General features: G+C 38.9%; 1 long non-coding RNA gene across 1 annotated transcript; it reads right to left on the reverse strand.

Moving 5' to 3' along the window:
* Positions 1-1,646: 1,646 nt before the first annotated feature.
* Positions 1,647-19,364, reverse strand: LOC139151558 (uncharacterized). The gene is made up of 4 exons (XR_011556458.1): positions 19,072-19,364; positions 8,004-8,170; positions 6,049-6,111; positions 1,647-5,260 (listed from the first exon to the last, which is right to left on the reverse strand). It is a non-coding gene; the product is annotated as an uncharacterized lncRNA (long non-coding RNA).
* Between the last annotated feature and the right edge of the window lie 8,124 nt (positions 19,365-27,488).

Consider the following 27,488-nt stretch of genomic DNA (forward strand, 5'->3'; position numbering starts at 1 on the left):
TCCCCTCTCTTTCAAATTGATGGATTCACCTATCCGTGATACCTCGAATTTGTCAATTCCTTGTCCCCTGGGGCTATACATATCAATTAATCAGGGAAATTTTATGGCGCCGAAGGAACATTTTGAATTTATAATTTCAACCCTTGGCATCATTACACATCAGATTTTTTACTTTTCGCCATGGCAACGGACCCCCAGCAGTGTATGTCCTCTTTCTGACGTCCCTTTACCGCTCAGCGGATAAATCTGTCATCCTATCCCCGGCCAGGTAAAAAAAACGGCGAATTTTAAGTGATACAACGAAGACAAGCGAAAATGCGTCTCACGTGGGGCGCACAAGGTCTGAATTAACGGTGAGCATCATGGGTTGATACACTCACGAGTTTTTACGGCCGATGAAATAATGGCAAGAGTGCCGACAGGAAGGCCGACCTGGTTGGAAGTATTCGATTTCTACTCTCAGATAATCTATTTTAGTCAGTATGCGGATTCCAGTGTCGCGACTGCACACACTCTTTCCTGTTGATGGGTTGAGGTATCCACTGGCTTGCCTTAATTTTCCCCCGGGTATCGAAGCTTTTGATTCACTTCAAAGGGGGGAATTTGGCAAAGGCGTGAACATTTGTTTATCTGTACCTTTCATGTTTATTTTGAACATCAGAACCCTTGGCGGAACCAGTTAATCCGATCATATAGAAGCTAATTCTGCCTGTGTGATTTTTTCGCAATTTTGTGGTTTCTTTTTAAATACGTGTATAACTGGTGAGCTGAGGAAAGCGTTATCCTGATACTGCTAAGGTAACACGCACATAGAAATAGAAAGTTTTTAGTTTTGCTCAAACTTTTCTTATTTTCTTTCGTAGTAAATAAAAAAAGCGCCATTGAATGGCGATGTACTTCCAATGTGTAAAAATATCACAAATATTTAAGAGAAATTACATATTTTTCACTCGTTACTACACTCAGAAAGTTAGTTGCAATGAAAAATGCTACAAATTGTATGATAATTCGGGCTATTAATTAGTTCGAGTTTGTTGTATTTGACACATATTTTGCTCATTTGCATGCGAGTCGTTTCATCAACTTTGTTCAAACAAACTTGTAGATTACAGGCATCTGTAGCAAATACAGGGGTCAAAGAGTGAGAAATGTCTGAGTAGGCCTATAGAATATTGACCTTTTTTACTCTTTTCGTGATTAATTTTGCTCACTTCCATATCAGTAATCAAATCATTTTGAATTATCTCAAAATTTGTATCGAAACAGGAATATTTCCACTAAATTTCAAATTAGTTCACATTTCACACTTATTTAATCACTTAAGTATCATTCATTTATCTAACGTACACATCTCAATGCCACTTAGAACATCAATACTAACTATTAAAGTCATGGAAATGGACATATTAAGCGGGAAAATTCTTGGCCATTTTTGAATATGAATTTTGCTCATTTGCATATTAGCAAGTAAACTTGCTTTGCGCACATTTGAATGTGTATCAAAATGAGAATTTATCTACCAAATTTCAAAACCCTAGAGCCAGTTGTTTTTGAGTTTGTAATTTTTAAACATTGCTCATTTGCATATCAGTCATTCTCCCAACTTCGGCCAAACATTGCATTTAAATGTTGTTAGCAGTAATTTTGTAATTTTGTAATTTTATTACTTCAAGTCAATGCATCCATAAATGGATTTTCATGCATTGAATAAAATACATGGACATATACAGAATAAAAATAAATAAATAAATAAATAACTCAATAAAAACCAGTAGTTAAAAGTTAAAAAATACACATCAAAAGATAAGCATAAAAAGTTAGTGAGCACCGTGTAATTAATTAAAACAAGCAGGAAGTTGACATACAAATCGGCCAAGAATTGGCTCTGAAAAGAATAGACAGGCACAAAAAAGTAGTTTAAATTATAGTATTGGCAATGATGGATGAACGATATTTGAATGAGCGACTGTGGGCTTTAGAAACATGATATTTACTTCTGGTGTTATACTGGTGAATTGTTGAATTTTTTGTGAGAAGGTCAGACAAGTAGACAGGAACTTTTTTGTTGATACATTTGTGAACTAGATTTTTTAAGTGTTGGTCGTGTCTTTCCTGGATAGTTGGCCAGTTGAGTGAATTTCTGTAAGATGTAACATGGTCTGACTTTTTGAGTCCACACTGAATGCGAACTGCAAAATTAATTATGCGTTGTAGATTGCTTTTGAGAGTAATATTACAGTTGGAAAAGACAGTGTCACAGTAGTCTAAAAGGGAGAAAAACTGTAGCTGAGATAACATTTTTGCGAACCTTTTCAGGAATACATCGTCTGACACGGGCCAATTTCGTCAGACGATAGCCACATGCTCGACGGAGGTAGGCAACATGGTTGGACCAGCTGAGTTCTTGGTCAAGTCTTAAACCTAAACAGGTAGCAGAAGGAGATGCTTTGATTGTAGTACTTTGATTGGAAAGAACTTTTATGTGATTTGGTAGCAGTACCGTACCTATAGAGTGAATGTTACAGTCATCACGAAAGTAGTTCCCGCGCTTGGATTTCTTTTTATTCTCAAATACAATATTTTGGTTATTTGCATATTAGCCACGTGATCAACTTCGTTGGAACAAAATAAAATCTACGTCAAAACAGAAAGTTTATGCAAGTTTCACAAAAATTCAAGGTGCATTCTAAGAGCGAGTACTTTCTGAGTTTGAGTTTACACGACTACTATTTACCTTTACTCATTCGCATAATTATCAAATGATCAATGTTTCTTGAACAAGCCTTGATCTATAGACCAACTGGGACTATTTTGCGCAATTTCAAAATTCTTAGTTCCTTAGTTTTGCATTTGAAACGTATTTTGCATTTCTTTAATTATTGAACGTGTTTGCATATTTTTGAAGCCATGATATCAAATCTTTAAAAAATCATCCCTGACCAAAATACATTGACACAGAAAATTTAAAACTTATAAGTGTCACATTTTTTGAGAAACTTAGTAGAAGGACAGACAGACAGACAGACAGACAGACAGACAGACAGACACATATTGACAGACCGACAGACGACGGATACTGTACAGCTACAACACTACAGCTTCTTTTGCCATATTAGTATATGGCAAATGGAAGCTAAAAATCAAGAATCACTGTGTAAAGTTTGAAATAAGTAAAACAGCTAAAATTTATCAAATGTTTGAATTCAAAATGGCCGCTGTACACTGTGGGAACTAGGGGGAGAAAATTACATTTGCTATTTTCCCCAAAGAGGAGACATTTTCTCCACACTGTGAGGTTTACAGAATTCAACACGTCATGCCGCAAACTAGTAAAGTGTGTCTTTCTGAATCCAGCCCCAAGGCGCATTCTACCCACTGCTTCGAGATTTCGTTTTACTTTGTCTACACCGTGATCAAGCTCTGGTTCAGCAGAAATATTTAAGCGTGTAAACAAAACACTTCTCTATCAAGGGCTACAGATATTCAAGACATTGTTTTGAAGCTTCATTAGAAGAAACTTTTAATGCATTTTCAAGTATGATATTTCTGTTATAAAATACATCTTCTTGTTCTACCTCTATACCATATTGAAATGTCCATTCTTTAGTTTGTCGTCAAAGCTTGTATCTATGTTAGTGCCTGTTAATTGTCAACAACTGAATTTTAGTCTGGAATGGAATTCAACTGTCCACAATAGAATTATACCTTGTATTGCGCCATACTTTCGGAGGACGATATAAAGCCGTAAAACTAGACTTGCTCTATCGAGCAACATGATGAAAAAATATCAAAAGTCACATATTTGTCCCTTTAAACAAGTTTCTCTCTTATATGTTACAGTGTCCCTTGAAAATAACATGCCTTGTCATGACCACTATCGCACCATCGGTACCACAGGCGCCATCGTCATTTTCGTCGTCACTGACGCCGGTTGTCTTCTTCAGCACCGTGCCTACCGCAAAATGGAGACAGCGATGATTTTTTTTAAATATTTTTATCACAATTACGCCATTTTCCGATACGACCAGAGAATATGAATTACTCGTTGATTTAATGCCCCAAATCCCGATGATACAGATAAATATGTAGGAAATCGATTTCATATATAAATAAGTATATAGATTTTACACTTAGAAGAACTATGTCTACGATTGTCGTAAAAAAGTGATAAAGTGACATGATCAACTTAGTAAGTAAGTAAGTGAGTAAGCAAGCAAGCAAGCACACATAAGTAAGTAAGTAAGTAAGTAATTAAGTAAGTGAGTGAGTGAGTGAGTGAGTGAGTGAGTGAGTGAGTGAGTGAGTGAGTGAGTGAGTGAGTAAGTAAGTAAGTAAGTAAGTAAGTAAGTAAGTAAGTAAGTGAGTGAGTGAGTGAGTGAGTAAGTAAGTAAGTAAGTAAGTAAGTAAGTAAGTAAGTAAGTAAGTAAGTGAGTGAGTGAGTGAGTGAGTGAGTGAGTGAGTGAGTGAGTAAGTAAGCAAGTAAGTAAGTAAGCAAGTAATTAAGTAAGTAAGTAAGCAAGTAAGTAAGTAAGTAAGTAAGTGAGTGAGTGAGTGAGTGAGTAGTAGTAGTAGTATAGTAGTTGTTCTTGTTGTTCTTGTTGTTATTGTTGTTGTTCCTTTATTCCTCCTCAAGAAAGAGAAGAGTTAAAACACACAAATAAACTCATACAAATGCAAAATGAATGAAAAAAAGAGTGAGTGAGTGATTGAGTGAGTAAACAAGAGCGTGAGTGAGTGAGGATGCCGGCATGCCAGCTCGAAATAATTTTTACAGAGGTTGCATGGCAAACATATTATTTTGCTGCTAAATTTACACACTTTTCCCAGCCTACCGCTTTTGGTAACTTTTCGCCACAGATTTCCCCCTTCCCCATTTTGACCACCCCTCTCAGATCTAATGGTCCACTCCTTAGTTGATGGATACATTGTAGCGAAGGCCGGTAAGTAGTTAACGTTGGTCAGCAATCGTGTTGGGCAAGGAGCAAAAGACATCGGCACGGAGACGAGGAAGCAATCAAGACGATGATAAAAATCTTCACGCTTGTCACAATGGTCCACTTCACAACTTTGATGGTCCCATACTCTCACGATGCAAGCTGCTGAAGAGGACTTTTTAGGGTTATACAGCACACGTTAATGTTGATGCAGTGTCAGAGATTGCCGATTAGCCGCCGGTAAGCAGTTCAGGATGAATTTCGAGTATTTATAGCCGCTTGTTTACTTCGGTGTTCCTGTGTCTGAAGCATTTCAACGGCTTCATCTGAAACGAGAGAGAAGAAAAAGTGCCCGGTAATAGGTTATTAAATGTGCCGGTACCGAGTGCTGATGACCCTCGAAACTCCGCGTGTCTCCGGTGTCGATATAAACTATCCATTGTATTAGGGAGCGACGCACACCGCTGTTACGTCAGTCGGCATCGAGAAAGCTACATTTTCCCGCCGTTTGAATGTGCTAGTTATTGCAGCTTTCATCCCCTTCGAAAAGGCGGGACTCTGTGTGAGCATAGCGCTACATATTTACAAAGTAAGAAATGGATTCCCATCATGAACTCCGTATAGCTATTTTCCCCTGGAGTGCCTCTTTTCTGTGCATGCATTTTCACATGATCTGAAAAGAAAGAAAAAAACACCAAAGTTCTCCCGCATTAAGGTTGAAAGGACAGACGATGATTGAATCGGTGAGCGATGACGCTCCTCTGTTTCTCCGGTGAAAGTACTTCAATAAGCAGTTTGACGCCATCTACGATTGGCGGTCTGTGGGGTAGAACACAACACCTCTGTAGAGAGGTGACCCCAAATAGCCTCCCAGTAATGTGGGAAGAAAAACATCAAAGTCATCGGAGATCGAAAGAAAAGACCTCTATACTCTAAGTTCGCGACTAAAACCCATCAAAAAAGCCTTCCGATTCGAATGTTGATTAACTCCTCTGGTATTTTTTCCATGAATGTACTATCACAGAGTATTATTATTGAAAACAAATTGTGGTCACTACGAAAAAAAATGACTAGTACAGTAAAAATAGACTGCAGTTCACCAACTATTCCTTACCAAAGGCGATGTATATGTCTTCACGGTGCTCGAAGAAGTCGGGGAACTCACAAAACTGTACATCTGTAAAAGAGAAAAACAAAGAGAGCTCAACAATTCTTGGCGTCAGACTCTTGCCTTCCAAGAGCAGAGTACACATTGCGTGGAACAAACACCTGCGCGGATACCCTAAAGTAGAATGGATAAGGGATGGGCCATTAGATCTTGGGAGGGGGCGGTCAAAAAAAACAGGGAAAAAATTCAAAGCAAAAAGTTAGGGAAAAAATATTCAGACTAGTTTGCAATTAAAAAAAAACGCAAAAAATGTAAATCTGACAGTTAACTTAGAAAAAAATTAGCACATCATGACTCACTTTGGAAAAAAATTCAAAAATTTCCATTTGTAAAAAAAAATATTCACAATCTGATTGTGACCACCCCCACCTCCCAAGATCTAATGGTCCGTCCCTAAAAGTTAATCGGGGAAAGTACTCCGGCAGACTCATTTTAAAACGATTGTAAAACATCGCTTGATATGCCTTAATAGTCTGTCCTAAACAGGTCCAGTCCATATATCCCTTACCTTTTTAAAGCTGAAGATAGCGAAAATTCAAAGATATCGCCGCAATAATGCTTACAGTATGTGAGTAGAGATCAGTAGACAGAGCGGAATGCTAACACTCATTTCAAACCGACCTTTTTGAGTCACATATCTGAAAGTCATTTACACGCCAATAAGTTTCCGGCTGATTTGGTATGGCTATCATAGATCGAAGGGTTTTCACAGTACCGATGTGATGTTGTTGCTTTTTTTCTTTTCTGAATAAAGAATACTGTATTATCAAGACGACACGAGCATGACGAACGAGTTGAAAAAGAGTGATGTGCATCTTAGTCAGATAAGAGTGATGTACTCCATGCCTTGGTTTTTTACGGCCTTCGGGATGACTTATAGCGACATTGCAGATTGTGGCATCTCTTGTAAGCCAAAAACCATAAATCGTTGCCCGATTTCTGGTTATTAGGCAATGTCACCTGTTAAAATTTACACAGAGAACAGAGCTCGAACGGGGAAAAAAACCTACTCCCGTGGTACTTTTCAGTATAATTGAAGAAAAAATCGAGCTGCGAATATATTCGGCTTATCATCGCTAATGCGACAAATTTAAGTACTGGAACATACTGAGACCTTTCAAGGAGTTAAACAGCGATATGATTGATTCCACTTGCGTTGCTTTTCCCCTGAAAGTCATTTATCAGAAGATGGGTTGCGCTAAATGTGATCGACGCAGAAGGACAATTTCGTCGAAAGCAGTGACAAAACAAAAATGCGGAGTTTTCGATCGTAATCATGGCAAGTGCCGAACTCGGGCCATTCAATCTACAAAATAAAGCAACGTTATGTCATATATGCACAGCCCCCAACAGCTTTGCTTCTTTGTGATTTGTCATATAATTTTCAAAAGAGTGTGATATGATGAAACAATAGAGTTTTCTTGCATCTAACCATTATATTATCAATTTACAGATTGATTTCATCACTGTATTAATTTATGCAAAAAGGTATTCGTGGCTATTACTATACACTGTGAGTGTATATGTGAAAGTATATTAAAAGTATACTAAAAGTATACTAAATAACGGATCGTACTGGCACTATTGCATGGTTAGATGTAACTGTGTTTCAATACGACCATATTTTGGTAATTTTTCTCTCACAACTTTAGTAGACGCTACGTTTTATTTCACATTCGTGCTCACGAAACATCTTCCAGCCATAATCTCAATTACCGTCAACAAGATAAGCTTTTCGTTGATAACATTATTTCCGACCTTATGAACTAGCAATCCTGTGAACAAGGCGCAAATTCAGATTTCAACAAGTTACTGATATTTATCCGTAAACAGTGCAAGGTGAAACATTAGTCTATCGCTGAGCGTTTGTGAAATTTTTCTCTGAGCATGCGCATACTTACATTTTGATGAGCCTGTATTTTGGCAACTGCAGTCTGTGGGGAGCATCTGAGGACATCCTTTAGAAACTCAAATTCATCCGAATTCCTTTTCGCGTATAGTGCCAAGTATATACACATCCCTCGATAACTATATGAATTGCTCAGCGCGAAGCGTAGTTACGAATGAACTGCGTCGTAAAAAAAAAGAATTATCGTAGAATTAGATATCTTGGCTTGATTTTGTGTGTCTAGTTATAACCATTTAATACGTTCACTTTTTTCCCAACAACAGCTAATTTGGGCAACGTTCCTTTGCGGTCATTTGAAACCGATCGCCCAGCTGTGCTCTCAGAGCACCGCGCTACGATCGCGAGCAGTAATTTGTTAAAAATTGGGAATTGAAATCTGAAAGGAGTAGGTGTACCTGTCACTCTCAATTAGGATTTCTCGGCTGATGTCAGGCTGGTTTCCAAGGTGCTCCGGGATGTCAAAATAGAAAAATTTCCGTTTCCTTGGAGACAAGACCCCTCAGCCGCGCCGCGGCATCTGGCCTAACGAACTCTCGAGGCATCCACACTTATTGAAAAGGGCATGTTGATTGTGAAACTTGCTTATTAATGTACATTCCATTTCCTCATCCCCTTTTTTTATTCGTGCTTGCAACATTCTGTGGTCCATCAGTGAGCAAAAGCGATGACGGTTTTAATCAATAAAACTCTTTCTATACGGATTGAGATCGGGGTGGTTTACAACGAAACCGCTACAATGGCTCTCATTCAAAGGCGATTCAAAAATGTATACGGCTATAGGGTAGAAACCTAACGATTCATGATCCTAGCATTTCACTAAGCATTTTCAGATTTTCTTTATCAACCCACACATCATGTATCTATAAGTACATTCCCCTTTCTCTGTTATGACTCCAGCTACAACGTAAAAAGTAGCTAGAATGGTTTAACAACATCCTGGTGATGGAGGGGTTAATTCAGGATAGGAATAATAATGTTCAAGGTAGTATGCGCCTTGAAAGTAAAGAAATAAACTTTTGCTCAAACTTTCTTCAATGAAACTCTCAACCATTCTCTGACCAAGTCAGGAATAAAAATCAGGAGTCGCCTTGGCAGCACAAAATTTTGTTCCAGAGAAATAATAATTACCTAATATTCACCGACATTTGAAATTCAAAATGGCCGCCATCCTTTGTTAACTCTATGGGAAACATAAAGTTTCGATTTTCGAAAAAATTAAGACGGTGACAGTTTTTCTTACTCTAAATGAGAATGAGCCAATACAAGTGGTAAACCAGAAAACAATTGTAAAAATTTGAGAGTCCGAATATCTGTCCCCGGAACTCATTCTACTGTTACGTGGAAATTCAGGATTGTTCGGAATAATGTTCAAGGCTTACATGGAGAGGAGAATCAGAATAAGGGCAGTATCAAAAGGAAGTGTAATCACACAAGAAACGACAGGAAAATTCACCGATGCAGGAAAATTGCTATGTTTGGTGATTCTGCGTTCAATTAATTTTGTTTACCGACAATACACAGATCACTGTCTGTTATGAGTGTGCGTTTCAAAGCGGGTACATCTCTCTTGTCCGTCTTAGATGCATGTTCCGTGTTCAAGCCTCGTTAGCTGTCGCTATTGGTGTTTTCGCGGCAATTTGGTGCTGTCCGGGACTGCAGTTTCTTGTTCGACACCCCCAAATCATGTCGGGATATCTAGTGTTCAATTTGTCGATACAGCCTGAGTAAAATATCCGACATTGTTGAGAAATGAAGTTAGTCTCGATGAGAACACATCCGCCAATTATAACATTGCACGTTAAAAGTAGTATCATATATTTACAAGGCTTATACTGACGACACATTTTAAGGTGATAAACAAGAAAGATCATCGTTTTCTAGAACAAAATGATGTCAATACCATAAAACTATGCAGCTACTGTCCCTCAAAAGGTAGTTCGCACCAAAAATTCATATATTTACAAGGCTTATACTGACGACACATTCTAAGGAGATGAACAAGAAAGATCATCGTTTTCTAGAACAAAATGTTGTCAATACCATAAAACTATGCAGCTACTGTCCATCAAAAGGTTGTTCGCACCAAAAATTCGATAGACTTTACTTTTGTTCAAACTTTCTGCAAGGAAATTGTAACCCGTTCCCTTTAAAAATTATGACTCACAGAGCAAATTGGTACCAGAGAAACAAATTATCCAAGAGTAATATTTACAGACGTTTGAAATTCAAAATGGCCGCCATCACTGTGTTAACTCTATGGGGAAAATTTACTTTTCTATTATCACAAAAATCAGCCTGTGGAAATCTTATCTACTCCTTAAGCTTCAAAATGAGCCTCCAATAACTGATACACCAAAAAAGTATTGTAAAAGTTTGAGAGTCCGAATATCTGTCCCCGAGGCGCATTCTACTTAAACAGAAAGACGATAACTTCACAATCACCTTTAGATTTCTATCCATCGGTTTCAAAACTCATCAGCGTAAATAGTCCAAGTTATGAATGATTTATTTTTCGCAAAATGTGTCGTCTGAACTCTTTTGTGTGATTGATCGAACTATTCAATTACCCTTAAAGTAGTCCCATAGCGGAATACCCTCGGAGTGATACAACTCCATTATTGAAGCTCGTGCCGGACAAAGGTAAGGGGAAATGAGTTTTTGCCACCAAACATTATGTTGGCGATACATCTTTCTTTCAAAGCCTAACTAGTTTAAAGGGACAATAGCTGTAATCTGTCATAAATTTTCTATTACCATTGTTCTGTGTAATAATTGTATTTTGAAATTATACAATATATCTGCCTCGCCGACCAGACATAAATCAGACATCATTTTTAGAGTAGAATCAGAAATTATATCACAGATAGAGCAAAAATATAATGGATAATGCATAATTTCAATTTTTGGTGACCCTTCCTAGGAGTTACTGCTACATAAAAGCTGATTTGCAAAATTGTATTGATAGTTCGAGATTTACAGCGTGTGTGTAAAAATCACTTTTAATTTATCGACATGTAAAATATGATGACAGCCACGGATTTTGCCTGATTTGCATAAAGACAAAAAATAATCATCGTCAAATGTTCTTCCAGTGGACTGATCATACGCTTTGAAATTAAATAATAGCCCTTTAGGTCATAATTGTGCCACGTAAAGCGATGTAACTACGAGCCACTCGGCGAGTGAAACACGGAGCTAATCGTGGCCCAATTCGAGTGTACCCGTCAATTAAGCAATAACCCCGCCGCAGGAGGGTATACACGAGATTTTGGTACAATGCGCGACATATAGCACGAGCCGATAGGCGAGTGCTATATGGAGCGAATTGTACCAAAATCGAGTGTATACCCGACTGCGAAGGGGGTTATTGCTATTATATTATATCAACTTGTGGTATTTGTTGTCTTACTAGGGTATTTCATAACTCTAAGCCCCAAATGCAGAAAACGGACGTCTGAGAGATCGAACGTCGGAAATTCTGCGCCCGAGACGGAGCATTTTATAAGGATTCCGTTCAGGCACAAGGTATCCTATACTACGATAAATACGCATTACGTCCATATCGACATTCATTTTATTCGCATGCAACACGAACGATACTTGTCAAAAATACCTGCTGCACTCACACAGAAAATGGGTCAAGAGTTCAAATCAAAAGAAAAAAGTAACAATTTTTTTCGTAAATTTACATAAGAACAATAGTCCTGTCTTTTTTGGCATACTAAAAATAGATTTGTCTCATTCTGTACCGCATACCGTCGCGACATTCAGTGGTGGCACAGTGAAGTTACAGGATCTATTTTTGATGGATAATTTAGACGTTAAAGTGTGAGTCCTGCCACATTTTGAGACTTTTTCGTTTGACTTGGGGCATATACTATAGTTCTGGTTGTCAATGAAATTGGTATTAATAAAACAAACATTTACACACAAACTGAAGCTTATTTGAGCGGTTTTTAGACGGTTGTATTATGTTATTTCGACGAAACACGGGAAAAGTTGCACTTTTCGATTTCCATCATGGCGACATTTTCCGGAAATTGCCGAGCTCGCCCCGTTTTGGCGCAAGTAGCTGTGACGTCACTAATAGAATGGGTGATGGTGACTTCGTGCATTGACTATGGAGATAGTGATAATTTCATGAGTGAAAGCAGTGCAACTGAGAATATCATCGTCACAGAAGATATGACAAAGCTATTCAGAATTTACAGGCCTGCAAATTTTAACAGTCGGAACCTTAACCTAAACGAGAACAAGAGCGAAACTCTTGTTGACCGTCGCGTCAGTGACAAGCCCACCGTGACCACAGTCAAACACACCAGTGCACCACCGTACACACAACAGCAAGCTAACAAAATATAAATATGTCTGGAGTTGCCATCCCACCTTATTCTTACTTCTCAACACAAATTGCCTCGTTCAAAATCTGTATATAAAAATTTGAATTACGCCATGTCGCTTGTAGATAAATGTAGTAGAGATCAAGTTGAAAATTGTCCACCGTTCATATATAACACACATCTTTCCTATCAACAGCTGGAAGTGGAACAGGCTGAGGGTCATGTTAGCATAAACACCAAAGGTAGTATTCTCGCCGCAAAATCTTCAGTTTGGTGTTATAAAACCTCACATGAACATTGGCACTTTTAAAAATATGTGACCGTAAAGACATGTCTAGCCAAATTCTCGGGAAGAGATAAATTAAAATTGACATGATGTAAATATCGGGCACACTGGCACCTGAGGCCGGGCGGCTCAGCCGGCCATTTCTGTGACGGAGTGATCAGCTACGCTTCCGCAGTTTTTTCTTGATTAAGTGTCAGCGATATAAAGCACAGTGTTCATTGTTTCATGACTGCGAAATTCTCAAAGAAGCTAAAATATTTTAGGGGAGACTTAGTCGAGCAGAAGGGAACAGATGACGACAACGCGACTGCTTCGTCAACAGTATAAACTTCTTTGCTACACGTTGTGTCACTGTTACTGGCAGCGCCGTGCTGTATTCCCGGGGGGGGGTAACTCCATGGCTAATAGTACGGGGGGCTCCGCACGAACATGGAAACCCAAACTGTTGTGATACCAGTTTTGAGCAAAAAAACCTACCCTTTCTGATACCTAGTTGTCGAAACGCAGCTATCTCTTGGCGGGGTAGCGTGGGGTTGACCTTTGACCCGCATAGAAACTCACGCTGCCCCGCCAACAGATCTGATCTGATACTATACAATACCATACGTATACAGTTACGACTCACTCGCCTTGCGTACCAGGGGTACATGTACCAACAGTCAAACCGACAGATCGGAAATATTGATGGTAGATCTGGGATGTAGATACATGGGTTTCCAGTGTTGACAGCATGATTTTTTAACAAATGTCAGTTTGTGTTTAAAACCGGACCCTTTCTCATACCAACACCTCGTGAAAAGTATACCCTTTCTGATACCAAACAGTGCAAAAAAACGACCCCTTTTGCGCGGACCCTCCCCGTATAGCCATCTATGGGAGTTACCCCCCCCCCCCCCCCCGGGGGCTGTATTATACACATTCCACCTATCGTTCAGTCTCGCAAAGAGTCAGTCAATCACTACGTAAACTTTTTAGGAATATAAAATTAAATATCTCCTAACGTTACTAATTATAGAGTCACACATGCATGAGATCTAGTACTTGTATTCATTTATTTATTTACAATCACTTTCGTAAAGCATCCGAATCGGCGATCAGTCTTGGGGGATGTAAACACGGCCGCATCCTTGACATGTTTTGGGCAACCTGTCTCAGTCTTGCTGCTGTTCTCGCTCTTGTCCACAGTTGATGATGATACACGCGAAGCTTCTAGTGACAATGATCGTACTGGTACGGCATTGCGATTACATAATCGATGTAGTAACTCCAGGAATTAAAGTCTATCTTACCGTACATCTGGTTTCCGAACCGTGTTTATTCTAAGTCACGGCACTCGAAAATGTGCGCCGCAGAAAACGCTTGTCTGAATGCCTCTTTTCCGACCCTTTCTTGTAATTTTGTCAAATTCGGCTAATACATCATCCTAAAATGCAATAAACTGACAATGGCTGCAGTTACTTAAGCCACCAAAGGCGTAACTTCTCTCACCATGTTGAAGCCACAGCGGTAAGCATTCGCTATGGCCGAGGTGAACCACACTCACTCGTACATTCTATTTGTTACGTCATTTCCGGTGGCAATGCCCGCGAATTCCGAAACGACCCGAATGGCAGCTAACTTCAAAATCGCACAAGATATTGCATTTTAATAATATTTAACCGCGTCGTTTCATTGGGGTGATGCATTTATTTGATAAAGTAGGGGTGGCAAAATCATATAGCATGGCTCATTTTAAGCAAAATTAACTTTGAATTTATGCGGGACATACACTTTAATTGTACCAGAAAACAAGCAGTTTTAAAATAATCCAGACTTGCTATGACTGCAACTGTGATGAACAGTTGTGCAGATTCTTCGTGTGTTGCCCGATGCAGGGAGAGCTGGACGCTGACACTGCTCCTTGCATTTGGATTTGATGTCAAGAAATATCGTCGCAGTCGCCAGGAGTCATCCCATTGTTATTTTGAACTTCTTGGTCTACGTTGTTAGGACATCCCAAACTGTTATAGCCCAAACTTTGGTAAAATAATATCTGACATACCGTTACTGTGAGGAAGTGTCAATTTATTTGTGTATGAACGAATACTATCTTCATTTTAAAGAGCGGTACTAGGATATATCGCGTCTCGACTCCCGCAAAGTGCACGGTGCGCTGTCGCCCTAATATTTGTGTGCATCATACCCCAGATATGCTGCTTCAGAGATGTCTTTCATCATCGATCCCAACTTATTTACACCAAAAGGTGAGTTAAAGACCCACACTTTATCTTTGTATCAAAATTCGGTCTTCGGTCTTGAAACAAAGTGGTTCAGTCTTTCTCGAGGGTCTATGGTTTAGATAGGTACGTTCAAATGCCCAATTCCCCAACCGAGCAGTTGTCGAAATGCTGGTTTAGGGGCCCGTTTTAGCACTGCTAGCAGTGCTAAAACAGCATTTTAGCATCGGTGGAATGAGCTCTCGTCCAATCAGAATGGCGCATGGTAGCATGATATAATATAATTGGATTTTTGCTTGTATATTACATCAGCACTTGCACTTCAAGCGTTTAAAAGTAGTTTTCTCTGAATTTTCAGTCCCCGAGGAGGAGCACAGATTTTACATACTTCGGGAACAAAGCAAGTGTCGTTTAAAAAATCAGTGCATTGGACGACCAATGTCAACAGTAGGAATACAGTAGAACTTGTATCGTGTATTTGGCCGTGATAGCAGAAGTTAAGCATATAATGACAACTCTGATATAGCAAAGCATGTAACCAATGTTCAAATAGGGTAGTTCAAGAGACACAATTCACGTGTATACATGTTGAGGGACTCGTTTGAGGACGTGTATATTACTGTTTTACCGCAGCTGCATGGTCTGAAGTTAAAATCGCTTTGTAGTACTTAACCATCTAATTAACATAATTCCAAAACAACTAAGCGGTCCAATGGTTATCAAAATCATTGAGCCTACAAAATAAAAAGTTTCTATATTAAGTCCGATTGCAAAAAAAAGCAAAAAAAAACCATACACACGCAGGATAATCGACAAACAACGTAACTGAGAACCTGAAGTAAAGTGGGCTCAATCGTCCTTCTGAAAATGACAAGGTCTTCTTATGGGACCTCAATTGGCTTTCTGAAACAGGCAGACTCCCTAGGATTATGTCGATTTTAGATTAGTATGGGCCAAGTGTTATTCGGTCCGCCAAACATTCGTAAGTGTATATATATATATATATATATATATATATATATATATATATATATATATATATATATATATATATATATATATATATATATATATATTCAAGTACGAAGTAATTATATCTGTTGCTTAAGTTTCATAAATCTTGCAATCATCAGACTACTTTTACCCTTAGGGTGTTGGCCTTTTACGGGGTTTGGACATACATTGTACTGTAGTTTTAGGTGGTGTTGAAATTCGATAAATAATATTTTATTTTGATGACGACACTTTGAAACCAACTCAGTTTATACGATAAATGGTAAATTAACAAGATGTTCTAAATGTTTAGTCAGATGTTCCAAAAAGATTCCAAAAAAGATTAAGCACATCCTGTTTCTTTTGTGACACTAAACATAATCGAAATGCGTATATTTTACACATAATCATGATCAGAGACACAGATTCTAGCAAACTTAAGTAATATATTCCATTACCCATTACCTTTTACTTGAAGTAATTTGTTTGTTTATATATATATATGTAAAATGGTTTTATATATATATATATATATATATATATATATATATATATATATATATATATATATGTATGACTTCATGGGGCTTACGTAAAACACTCTTCCCTAAATGACGTCTTATATACTTCTTCTGATGATTTGCAAAATATGTCTGTGTGCGTTGTTCTACAATTACCTGGCTAGGGCCCAGATGGTTGGCTTGCTTGCCAGTCAATGCCTTACAGTAGACGAATCTATAGCCATAAACTCAATGTTGAAGCAGGACGGCATTCAAAGATTCCAGATCGGGGAAGGTTATGTATTTATTGTAATAATGTAAAAGATATCCGAGCTCTCGAAAATGAATTCCATTATGTATTTATCTGTCCATATTAGTGAGATATTAGAGAAGAGTACATACCCAGGTCGCTGAGATTAAATCCATCAAATGATAAGTTAACTAGAATTTTATCATCTTAAAACGCATAGATAATTTGCAATTCTATGTATTTATGGGAAGCTTTTAAAGGTCAAGATGATAGTGTTCCTGTGATTTCATTATATTAGAATATTTTCTAATGCCACCGTAATATTCTCTTTTTAAACGCAATATTTTATTTTCTCTATTTGTCTCTGTACTTTATCTATGATTATGCTCAGCTTATATTAGTTCACTGACTATCACTTACAATTATTACTTTTGTAAATACTAGTACTCTGAACGATGGACTAAGGCCCTGTACTGAAGTAAACTCAACGTCAATGAAGCGGGAAAGAGCGCCAGACCCGCCCAATGTCGGAGCATTGCTTTTTCCATCATAAGGCTACATTCACAAACACCTTCCGGGGGAGGGGAGATTCTAAAAAGTTCGCAGGTTTTTTTGAAATACCCCCATAACAAACTCACAATGTTCAAGTCGCCCCTTCTGACTTGCCATAGATTTGAAGTCCCTACTCTCAAGGGAAGGCAAAATGTGGCCGCTATAGCGCTTCGTCTAAAATATAAAATTATAATACATATAGGAGTCTATGGCAAACTATTACATTTTCCCATTTAGAAAAATATATATCTCTACATTTATATGTGTTTGATAATTCATGTAAATGTACTTTGCTTGAAGTGGCCGGTAAAAAATGCTTGTGTGTACAGAAATTTGATTTTGGATTTCATCAATGAGAATCCCTATACAGGTAGTCTATGAGAAAATTATGAACTTTTTTTTCAATATAAAACTAGTAATATCCGTGCATTTATATAAGTTGGATAATTGATGTAGATGCAATTGATTAGAATAGGGCCGATAGTGCATGTGTGTACAAGAAATTTGATTTTTGAATTTCGCCGAAAATGTTGATCCACTACACATGGAAGTCTACGAGAAAACTATGAATATCTTTCCCAATATAAAACTTGCAATATTTGTGCATATATTGACGCTTGATAATTGACATAACTGTTCTTGTTAGAATAGGGTGGTTACAAGTGCATATGTGTACGAGAAATTTGATCGTGGAATGTCACCGAAAAGTTTATTCACTGTACATTGGAGTCGATGAGAAAACTATGAATATTTTTTACAATACTAAAATTACTAAATCTGTGCTTTTATGTGTTTAACAATTAAGGCGATTGTACTTGAATTAAATAGGGTGTTTGAAAGTTTACATGTGGAGAACAAATATGATATTGGAATTTCACCCAAAATTATTATTTCACTTCTCATGGTAATCTACATGTAAATTATTAGATTTTTTCCCCGACAAAACTTGCTATATCTGTAATATGTAAGTATATATGTATATATTTAAGTGTTAAATATTGACTTTTAGGCTATGATAAGTTTCTAGAGAAACAGTAATAGTGCTCTCTGTACAATTTCTAGCCAAAGTGTAAATGAAGGTAAACATTATAGATATTATCCCTTTTGCGATCACATCAGAAAGGTTTTGAAACAGGATGACTTCCCTCACCTGTCAGGAAGACTGGACACAAGTAACATATTTGTACAAAAGGGACATTAGGCGTACCTTTTGGCCAATCAAGTATGTTTTGATCTGTGTATCGACTGCAGTTTCTTGTTCTACTCCCACAGCATGCTAGAATAACAGCATTCTGTTTGGCAAATACTCTGTATATGCAAGTGTAAAGACCATAATCATTGTTATTGCTGACAAATGAATTCTAGTCCGGACTTGAATTCAGTTTTAAACAATAACCGCGCTGACTGTACACATGTGGCTGTGCTGGACTTTTCATCACTCTTCAGGGAGTAGAACAAGAAACTGAAGTGGATTCACAAATCAAAACCACCAAAAAGCTTGCCGAAAACGTTAAAGCTTGAATTGACAACCCAAAACCTATTGCATACCAATCAGAGACAGTTTTGTTCCGAGTCTCCCCTTTAAGTGCCCAAATCCTTTCAAGTGCCCCCAACGTAGTCTTGATATTTTCAAGTCCGCCCCTTTGATTCTCCGCCCCTCCCTCCAGAGGTGTTTGTGAATGCAGCCTAACTCTTCCTCTAAATAATAACGCGCGTAAAAAGGATAGGATTGCGGGGGGAGGGTACTTTGTTAGTGTGCGCAGAGTTGCCATGGTTTATCGAATTCCCTCCGATAACGACATTAGGCTGTAACAGAATCTGTGGCCCCATCAGTGATGTTAGAATTAATGTTGGGACATGAAGCGTACTCGTCTATGACTTGGAGCTAAGTTAATAACAGACTACGAAACACCGCCAACTTACCGGGTACGGTTCCTCCGAGGCGTTTCATTTTTCACGAGATGAAATTGAATGAAGCTGCACGAGGCGGGCCGCCACTTCCTCGCGCAGACGACGTGATCAAGAAGTATGAAAGATTGATGGCGCTGATGTAATATTAAATAATGCGCGATTAATCTTTAATAAGCTCTCGGTCGTCAGTTTGCGGATCGATTTAGTTTCGTTGACTAGTCCACATCTCGGAGGAATACTCCGGCATGGGCCGGTGTAAAGCGATCGGAAATCAAGCCGCCACTCACTTGTCAGTTTGCCAATCTGAAAATGCGCTCCTCCGTCAGAACAATCAATTTGAGGCGTTTTCTGCAGATTAATAAAAAACGAGTGGAAGAGTTTTCCCATTCAGCGGACGTAAAGTCAGCCGAGCGCGCGAGATGCGAAGTGACAGGCGTGCTCTCGGTGGCCTAATCGAAAACGCGGTGAAAGTCTGCTAGCAGTCGATGACGCGCGCCAGAGAGTGAGTCTTGGCATTCCGCGCCACCTGCCCGCTGACATGACATCCCCGCGAAAAAGTGTTTACCTTTGCCATGGTGACAAAGGCAATTTAAACTGTGATTATGAAGTAATAATTGGGTTGTTGAAAAAACGCAAGCAACGAGACCTCAAAGATCCATGCACAATTTCATTACTATTACAAATGACGTCTTTCCGCTGCCCGCCAAGCGACCGGCGCAGCCTATACTGCCCTCACCTTCCTAATCTACCGTGAAAACGCATCGCCGGATGTCACGTGATACATTAACTGAGAAATAATTGCACACAGGCGGTGAAATTTGTCAGACAAGCGGACGTGTGTCCCAGTTCGTAACACCTTCATGAAGAAAACTCGGAAAAGAGAAATGGCGAGATTGTTTGGCACGGTTTTAGGCACTTCGACATGAATCGAAATTCGTTAGTGAAAGAAAATTGGACTATATAATCACTGTATGCTTTATTACGGACAACAGTGTAAGTCTGAAATAAATAAGGAGATAAATAGGGCGTCCATAATACTTTTAGAGGCTTACACCAATTTTCTGTGTACTCGTCGTCATCGGGCCTTGAAAGTCGATTTATCATACTTTCTTTAAGCTGCAAATGTTACAAACTCTGACATTTAGCCGTGAATCTTACTAATTATGCAGAGTGAAACTCGTGAAACATTTAAGGCACGCACTCTCAGCTATCTGTCTGTCTGTCTTTCTGTCTGCCTTTCTGTCTGTCTGTCTGTCTGTCTGTCTGTCTGTCTGTCTGTCTATATGTATGTATGTATGTATGTATGTATGTATGTATGTATGTATGTATGTATGTATGTATGTATGTATGTATGTATGTATGTATGTATGTATGTATGTATGTATCTAGCATGTGTGTATATATATGTGTATTTTCAGTCAATATATACTCGCTCGATTTGCTGTCTTATTGAGCTTTGTTTGATGAAACGTTCGCGGACCATGTCTCAAGTTTTATGTATAGAGATAAGACGGACGTGCAACTTTACAAGAGAACAAAGCAGTACGCAGTAAAATTGTTCCAGGCTTTGATGTTATAGAGAGAAAATTCAGATGGGGTTCATTTCTCCCCATTTTGATTCCCTGAGAGCGAGGTATACCTCCAGGTCATCAATAACTAATCTCGCTAATGAAAAATTTAATTTGCTTTTTATCTCCACTGAATATACAAGATATGCCACAATCCTGAGGCTAGCTTTTAAAAAGGCGGAAAATGTGCAAAGTCTAATTTGATAATTCATGTGGTTAAGTTTGTTATCCTAATAGTGTTAATATGTCCGGGTTTTTTGTAGATATATTTATTATACTTATGCCATTTGATATTAATATATTCTTTAGCATTAACTTTCTCCTGGCTACTTTCAGAGACACGTATAATAAACCGAGGCTTTGTACGGAATAAATGAATCGAATGATCGAAATGATTTATGGCGGACGACACTTCATCCTCAGAATACTGACTTCCATCCGTTCTCGTGTAGTCGGCGAAGATTCCCTGAGTGAAAGATGCAAGGTTGTCTGTTAAAGGTTTGCACCCTCCACGGTGGCACTTACTTGTGTTCTTCATGGGCCACCCTTCATTAGAAGCGAGCCCTGCAATTACTAGTACACTCTACTGCACTCCGCCGAGCAAACGGGGAGGGGGGTGTATGGGGGATCAAATAAGGGAGGGAGTAGAACGAAGACGTATAAAGTGTCTGTTGATTTTAATCGCGATCTACCAGGCATTGCATCGCTTTCTCTTGCTCACCTCGGATGATAAATGGGGTCAGCATGAAGACGTTTTAATGGAAACTCTAGGATTATCTATCCTCAAGGGTGTATTCTTATCCATTCCTTCTAAGACTACTGTTCTCCCATATATTATGTCTTGAACAGTTAAAGGTGACACGGATGCAGGGAAAGAGGGAGCGCGCAATTCACCGATTCATAATTGTTGTGGCGCTTTATCCTGAGTTCAGATCGTCAGGCCTGACCGCATTCCGATTCCGAATGAGGTAAAGCGTTCATGTTTGCGATGCGCCGACAAGTTCCACTCAACTTGCTACGAACTTTGATATGGGTGGAAGGGGGTGGGGGTCGCGGAGTTACCTGTTCAGTCAACGAGCGCGATACACATACGACGGCCTTCATTTCGTGATACTGGTAGTGCGAAAATGTTACAACAGATTCTCATATCGTTAAAGACTTTCAAATTGGACAATGGAATTCCTAAACTCATGTATAAACAGTGAAGAACTTCTGTTGTCGTTGAAATGTTCCAGCTTTGAAATGTTCGTCGGCGCTATTTTCTTTGAATCCAACCTGTTTGCCATCGCTTATATGCTTGCACATAAAACAAATTTAAGTTGTTATTGACCTTCAGCTTTTGCGAGAGCGCTTCCTCATCGACATTAATTCCTGCCGGGTAAATTTATCATCATAGCTGAAAGTGATATTACTTCCGTATTTCTCATATAATCCTGTGAATTATGACCAGACAGCGCACTTGACTAAATTTCAAAATTCCAAGGATCGTTTAGGAACGATACTCTCTATTTTGATCACGATGGCGGGGGAACTGCTTCAGACACTGAATAAGGTGTTGTTCATAAGTCTGTCATAGGTGTTTACTAACCGTCAGAAGATGTCATGTGCGCACAGTGTTAGGACTGACGGCGACTTTTATAATGTCATAGCTACGTTCCGAATTGAAATTGCACCCCAATTATCTGGGAAATTTTGCCTGTTTAGTGACAAGCAGATGAAATCTTTGCCATGCGTGAGGTGTGGCGTTGTAATGGTTAGGGAACAAGCATTATTAACGGCAGGCGGCGGAAGAGAAAATTGGAGGGGGCACGAAAAGAACCAAGGATGTTCAAGGGGGAGGGAGGCCTTGAAAATACCAGAGCACCATAGCGGGGGGACTCCTACTTCACGCAATGCAAATCATACCTATAAATCAGTCTGAACAGCGGAGAAAACAAACCTTTCGTAAACTAGTTCCCTGAGGTCACGGTATTCAAGTTAAGTACATCCATATCAGTTTTCAAAGATACATAAATGCATATATATATTGCTAGTTTTGTAGTAGGGAAAAATTGTTCACAGTTTGCGTCGTGGACAACCATGTGTAGTGAAATGACACTTTTGGGTGAAATTTCAAAATCAAATTTACCATATATATCAGTTTATATATATCAGTTTTCAGAGATACATAAATGCACAGGAATTGCCAGTTTTAATAGTAAAAAAAATGTTCATAGCATTCGCAATAGAAATTATGTACAGTGACATGACGCTTTTGGATGAATTTCCGAAACTAAACTTAAAGTGGCACTCCCCTTGGTAACATTTCTAAAGCACATTTTTTTAATGCCAACGGTCGATATTTGACGTGGCGACTGCGCGTAGATCACGAGATATCGATAAAAACATGTCTTCAAAAAGTAAAAGTTTGAATTCCGGTGGCCCACCTAAATTCAGCTTCCGAACATTAACGTTCGGCACTGGGACCATTGTCAACTAAGCTATGGAGTACGAGTCTGCACTTACGCTGCTGTATGCCACAGTAACACTCGCGTCGGTGATCGGTCATGCCCCCTGGGGGAAAGCCGAGTCTGGACTCTGAGAAAAAACGGAAAACAAAGTTTGATTCCACCAGGATTCGCATAGGTGACCAACACAGTTACGTGCGGTTGATACATAGCGGCCGCCGAGTGGTATGCATAGACGCATACCACGCGCGCGGCGTACTGTGTGGCAGACGACAAAATGTAGTCATCAGAGGCGGCTAATATTTGTCACGTAAAAACTGATCTTTATGTGGTATTGGTTAAAAATATAGTACAACTGATTTAGAACAATGAAAACGACAAACACTAAGGAGAAGTTTTACAAAACTTACCTGAGGTAAAGGCATAATGCTGTATATAAAGTCTTTGCAGTGGGAAGTAAATTAATTGCGTCGTTCGAACTTATTGTAGACTCCCTAGAATATCGTCAATCAGCACAACAAGAAACCTTCGGGGGATTTCGCGTCATAATCAGAAACGATCGTAAAATTTCGGGAAGTGAAAAATACGCTCGGGAAATGACATGTTTTTATCGATATCTCGCGATCCGCGCGCAGTCGCCACATCAAATACCGACCGTTGGTATTAAAAAAATGTGTTTTAAAAATGTTACAAAGTGGGAGTGCCACTTTAACTGTTCACATGTACACTTTTAATCACCATATCCTAGGCAAGTACATTTATATCGATCGTCAAACATCAATGCACAGATATTTTCTCTTCCCCCTCCTCGCCGTTAACATTGCTCGTTCCCTTACGGTGCTATTTCTCGCCCTGCTTGGTAAAAAGGGAGATTGCTGGGGTAAAATTGTCAAAACGGCATCAACACTGCAAATATCATTCGCGTGGCACGGATAGCGGTCGTCAGTTACGACCTGTCGGCCGACAGTGCCCTATGGCGGTAAAATCCAGAATGATGTATTCGGCTCTATTGGTTGTCCTGGCAGGTACTCGCTTCGTATAGTCTCGTGGGAAATCACATGACCCGCCGATATCAGCGCTCAATCTCCGGGAAAATTGAAGATACATCACACGTACTTCTGGGAATCGACAAACCACACTCGCTTCACCTTACTGCTCACAGGGTTAGCGAAAGAAGAGAGAAGAAATCGTAGCCGATATTTTTTTCGAGGATAGTTTTTGAAGTACTATTTCTGTTTTGCTTCTTTGTTGGAGAGTCGTAGCCAACGCGTTCATTTAAAATCACAATAAACAGTGCTCCCCAAAACAGCACGGCTGTTTTCACGTTGTACAATCAGAAGACTTTATTCCTCAACTGAAATTATTGAAAATGACGCACAAGAAAGCAAGGATTTGGATCAATCATCCTTATTCGGCAAACAAGGCACTTTCTTTCGAATTCAGGAAAAGAAATGCCTGGAGCAGACTGTAAAATACAAATTATGGGGAACTGCTGTACTCAATAACACTGTCTCGAGGCAAGTAGAATAACAAATCAGAGAATAGGGATATTTGATATATTCGTCATATTGAATTACAGACGAACACTCGGAGAAGTTGATATTCTCCGTGGAAAGCTAACAAAAACGAAGAATTTTGCCTTCGGGCCAACTGCAATCAAAAACACGATGTCGGAACCAGCGCAGTACGCTGAACGAGGCCGAGATAACTCGTTGATAACACGGACTAACCATGAAAATAGACAACTTGGCTTGAAATGTCTCCCTCAAAATACTAACAGGGAAGGTGTAAAGGTGCATTCAACACACGTGTAGTTTTGGCGGTGAGATAACTTGTAATATGAGAAATCCTTAACGTCTGAAGAAACAAAAAAAAAACAAGCAAACAAACAAAGGGACCAGACCATTGAGATAGTTTGTTCCCCGAAATTGAAAGACTTACACTTTTGCTCCAACTGTTTTTCACGAAATCGAGATTAAAGATTAAAGGACGCCGTACAAAATTTGGTACGGGGGGGGGGGGGAATCAAATTGAAATTCAAAATGGCCGCCATGTCTGTGCCAACTTCATGGGACAAATCAAATTTTCGATTTCTATAACAAATAAAAGCCGGTAAAAACTTTATTTTTCTCCATTAGCTTAAAAATGCGCCCAAACAACTGGTAGACCAAATTGTAAAGTTTGACAGTCTGAATATCTGTCTCCTAGGCGCATACTGCTTTGAGAATATCCAATAAGGGCAACATGCCAAGGGCGTGGCTACAAAGCTCAGAAAAGCCAAACACATTATTGTATGGAATCTTCGTTGGCATGTCATTATGCAGACCTATTAACACCTCGATCAGGGTCTTTTTCATCAAGCTGTCTTATCTGCTGACATAGATATTCACAACAATCAGCTAGAATGGCGATTTTAATTATTTTATTTTCCAGCATAGGCAGCATAGAGAGGTCAAAATCCACAAGCGGTGTTTCCCGTGGATTGGGTGTTCTATATATATATATATATATATATATATATATATATATATATATATATATATATATATATATATATATAATATAATATATATATATATATATGTATCTAACTATCTCTCTCACTCTCTCTCTATATATATATGTATGTATGTATGTATATTACATGTATATTATATGTATATATATTTTATAATCGTCTCCAGAGAGAGGTGCAAAGTAGCAAATTAGCACTGAGCGGTTACAACTTTTGACACGGATGAACAAGTACGCTGGAAGTTCAGTCCCGTCAGACATATAGATGCTTGCGTCGCTCATATTTTTTATCTTCGCAACGTGAAGCACTGATAAGGATCATCTCAAGGTGGTTGAACAATCATTTTTGACAAGTAAACGTATGACATTATGATAGCTGAGCGCAATTTTAAAAAAAATCGTTTAGCATTTCCATTCGCAGAAGAATCATAGGAACGCTACTGCGGGTGGGAGCCACTTGTGAATGGTCTCTCTTTCCGGCAATCTGGGAAGAACTCATGAATAAAACACTCTCTGTCCGTCCGTTGTTGAACTTCGCTATCGAGACAGTACCAAAATGTTGTCAGTCCAGCGATGCCGTCACGTACATTTGCTAATGGAAGACAAACATATGCGCAGAGTTTGTGAAGACGTGAACATAGCGAGTGTGATGCGCAGAGGTGGCGGCGGAGATGTTATGCGCAGCCTAATGGCGCGGCGCCGACGATTTGAGAGCAACCGCCACTGTGGAAAGGGGGAAATCAAAAATAAACATCGGAATCAAAATTTGGCCCACTGTTCAAATTGATACACCTGTAAGCATTTAACTGTGAACATGTCCGAATTGATAAGATACTTGAATTACGCATGTTTGTACAAAATCCTTTACTCTTGACAAACTGACTAAAGAAGATAAATATTAGACATTGCATTCTGAGATATTTTTACCGCAGAGGCTTAAAGGTTCAAGTTGTCCATAAATCCTGACACAATTTCGCCAAACTAATCAAATATCCTTTTTTTCGGAGCACAAGTGCCAACTATATATCACCGCAGCACAAAGCAAATACCGCGGGCATAGTATTTCATCGAAATTAATTTTTGTCTTTAAGACACGTTGACGTCTTAAAGGACCCCTTGCATCTCGTAAGAGCATCAGCTACAAATGTGATGTGAGCTGCGCAGAAGACTTGATGTCTACGCTTCTGAATTCTTAAGTTGTAGCTTTTGTCCATTTTATAGTCGGCCGTGCAGTTAACATTGTTATTTGGATTGTGCTGAAAGCTATCGAAAGTTAAAGAAACAAATATTGAGAGTCGTTGATGGCCGTATGATGTAATAAAGTTTAAGACCATACAGTTAACTTTTGACCAGACGCCATACCCCTGTGGAGACTATGATTATATATATATATATATATATATATATATATATATATATATATATATATATATATAAACATTTGTATTTATCTATGTATTATCGATGTATCTATGTATCTATGTATGTAGGTATGTCTCTTTGTATGTATGTATGTATCTATGTACAACTTGTTCTGACTCTGAACCTCAGCCTGTCCAATCGACTATGAATATGTTCTCATTGCATATTTTTGTAAAGCCACATTTTGTAGGTGCTACTGTAAGAGTTCCAAAAGCAAGATATGCCTGAAAACTTTGTAACATTTGTCGCCGTAGGTCAATACGACACGCCTGTGCTAATAACGTAGCCATTATTGATAAAGCTGCGTAATACACTGATGTTTATGGATTCCGTGACCAAGGCGTGAAATGTTGGCGTTTAAGTTAACAAAATAATTAACGCATAACGTGTGCTCCATCACGTTTACTACTACCGCTGAACGCAATATCGCCTATCGGCTGAAAACCGGCAACACGAATGTGTTACGTGCTCTGGTATT

This window comes from Ptychodera flava, chromosome 15 (assembly GCF_041260155.1).
Source record: "Ptychodera flava strain L36383 chromosome 15, AS_Pfla_20210202, whole genome shotgun sequence".
NCBI classification, from domain to species: Eukaryota; Metazoa; Hemichordata; class Enteropneusta; family Ptychoderidae; genus Ptychodera; species Ptychodera flava.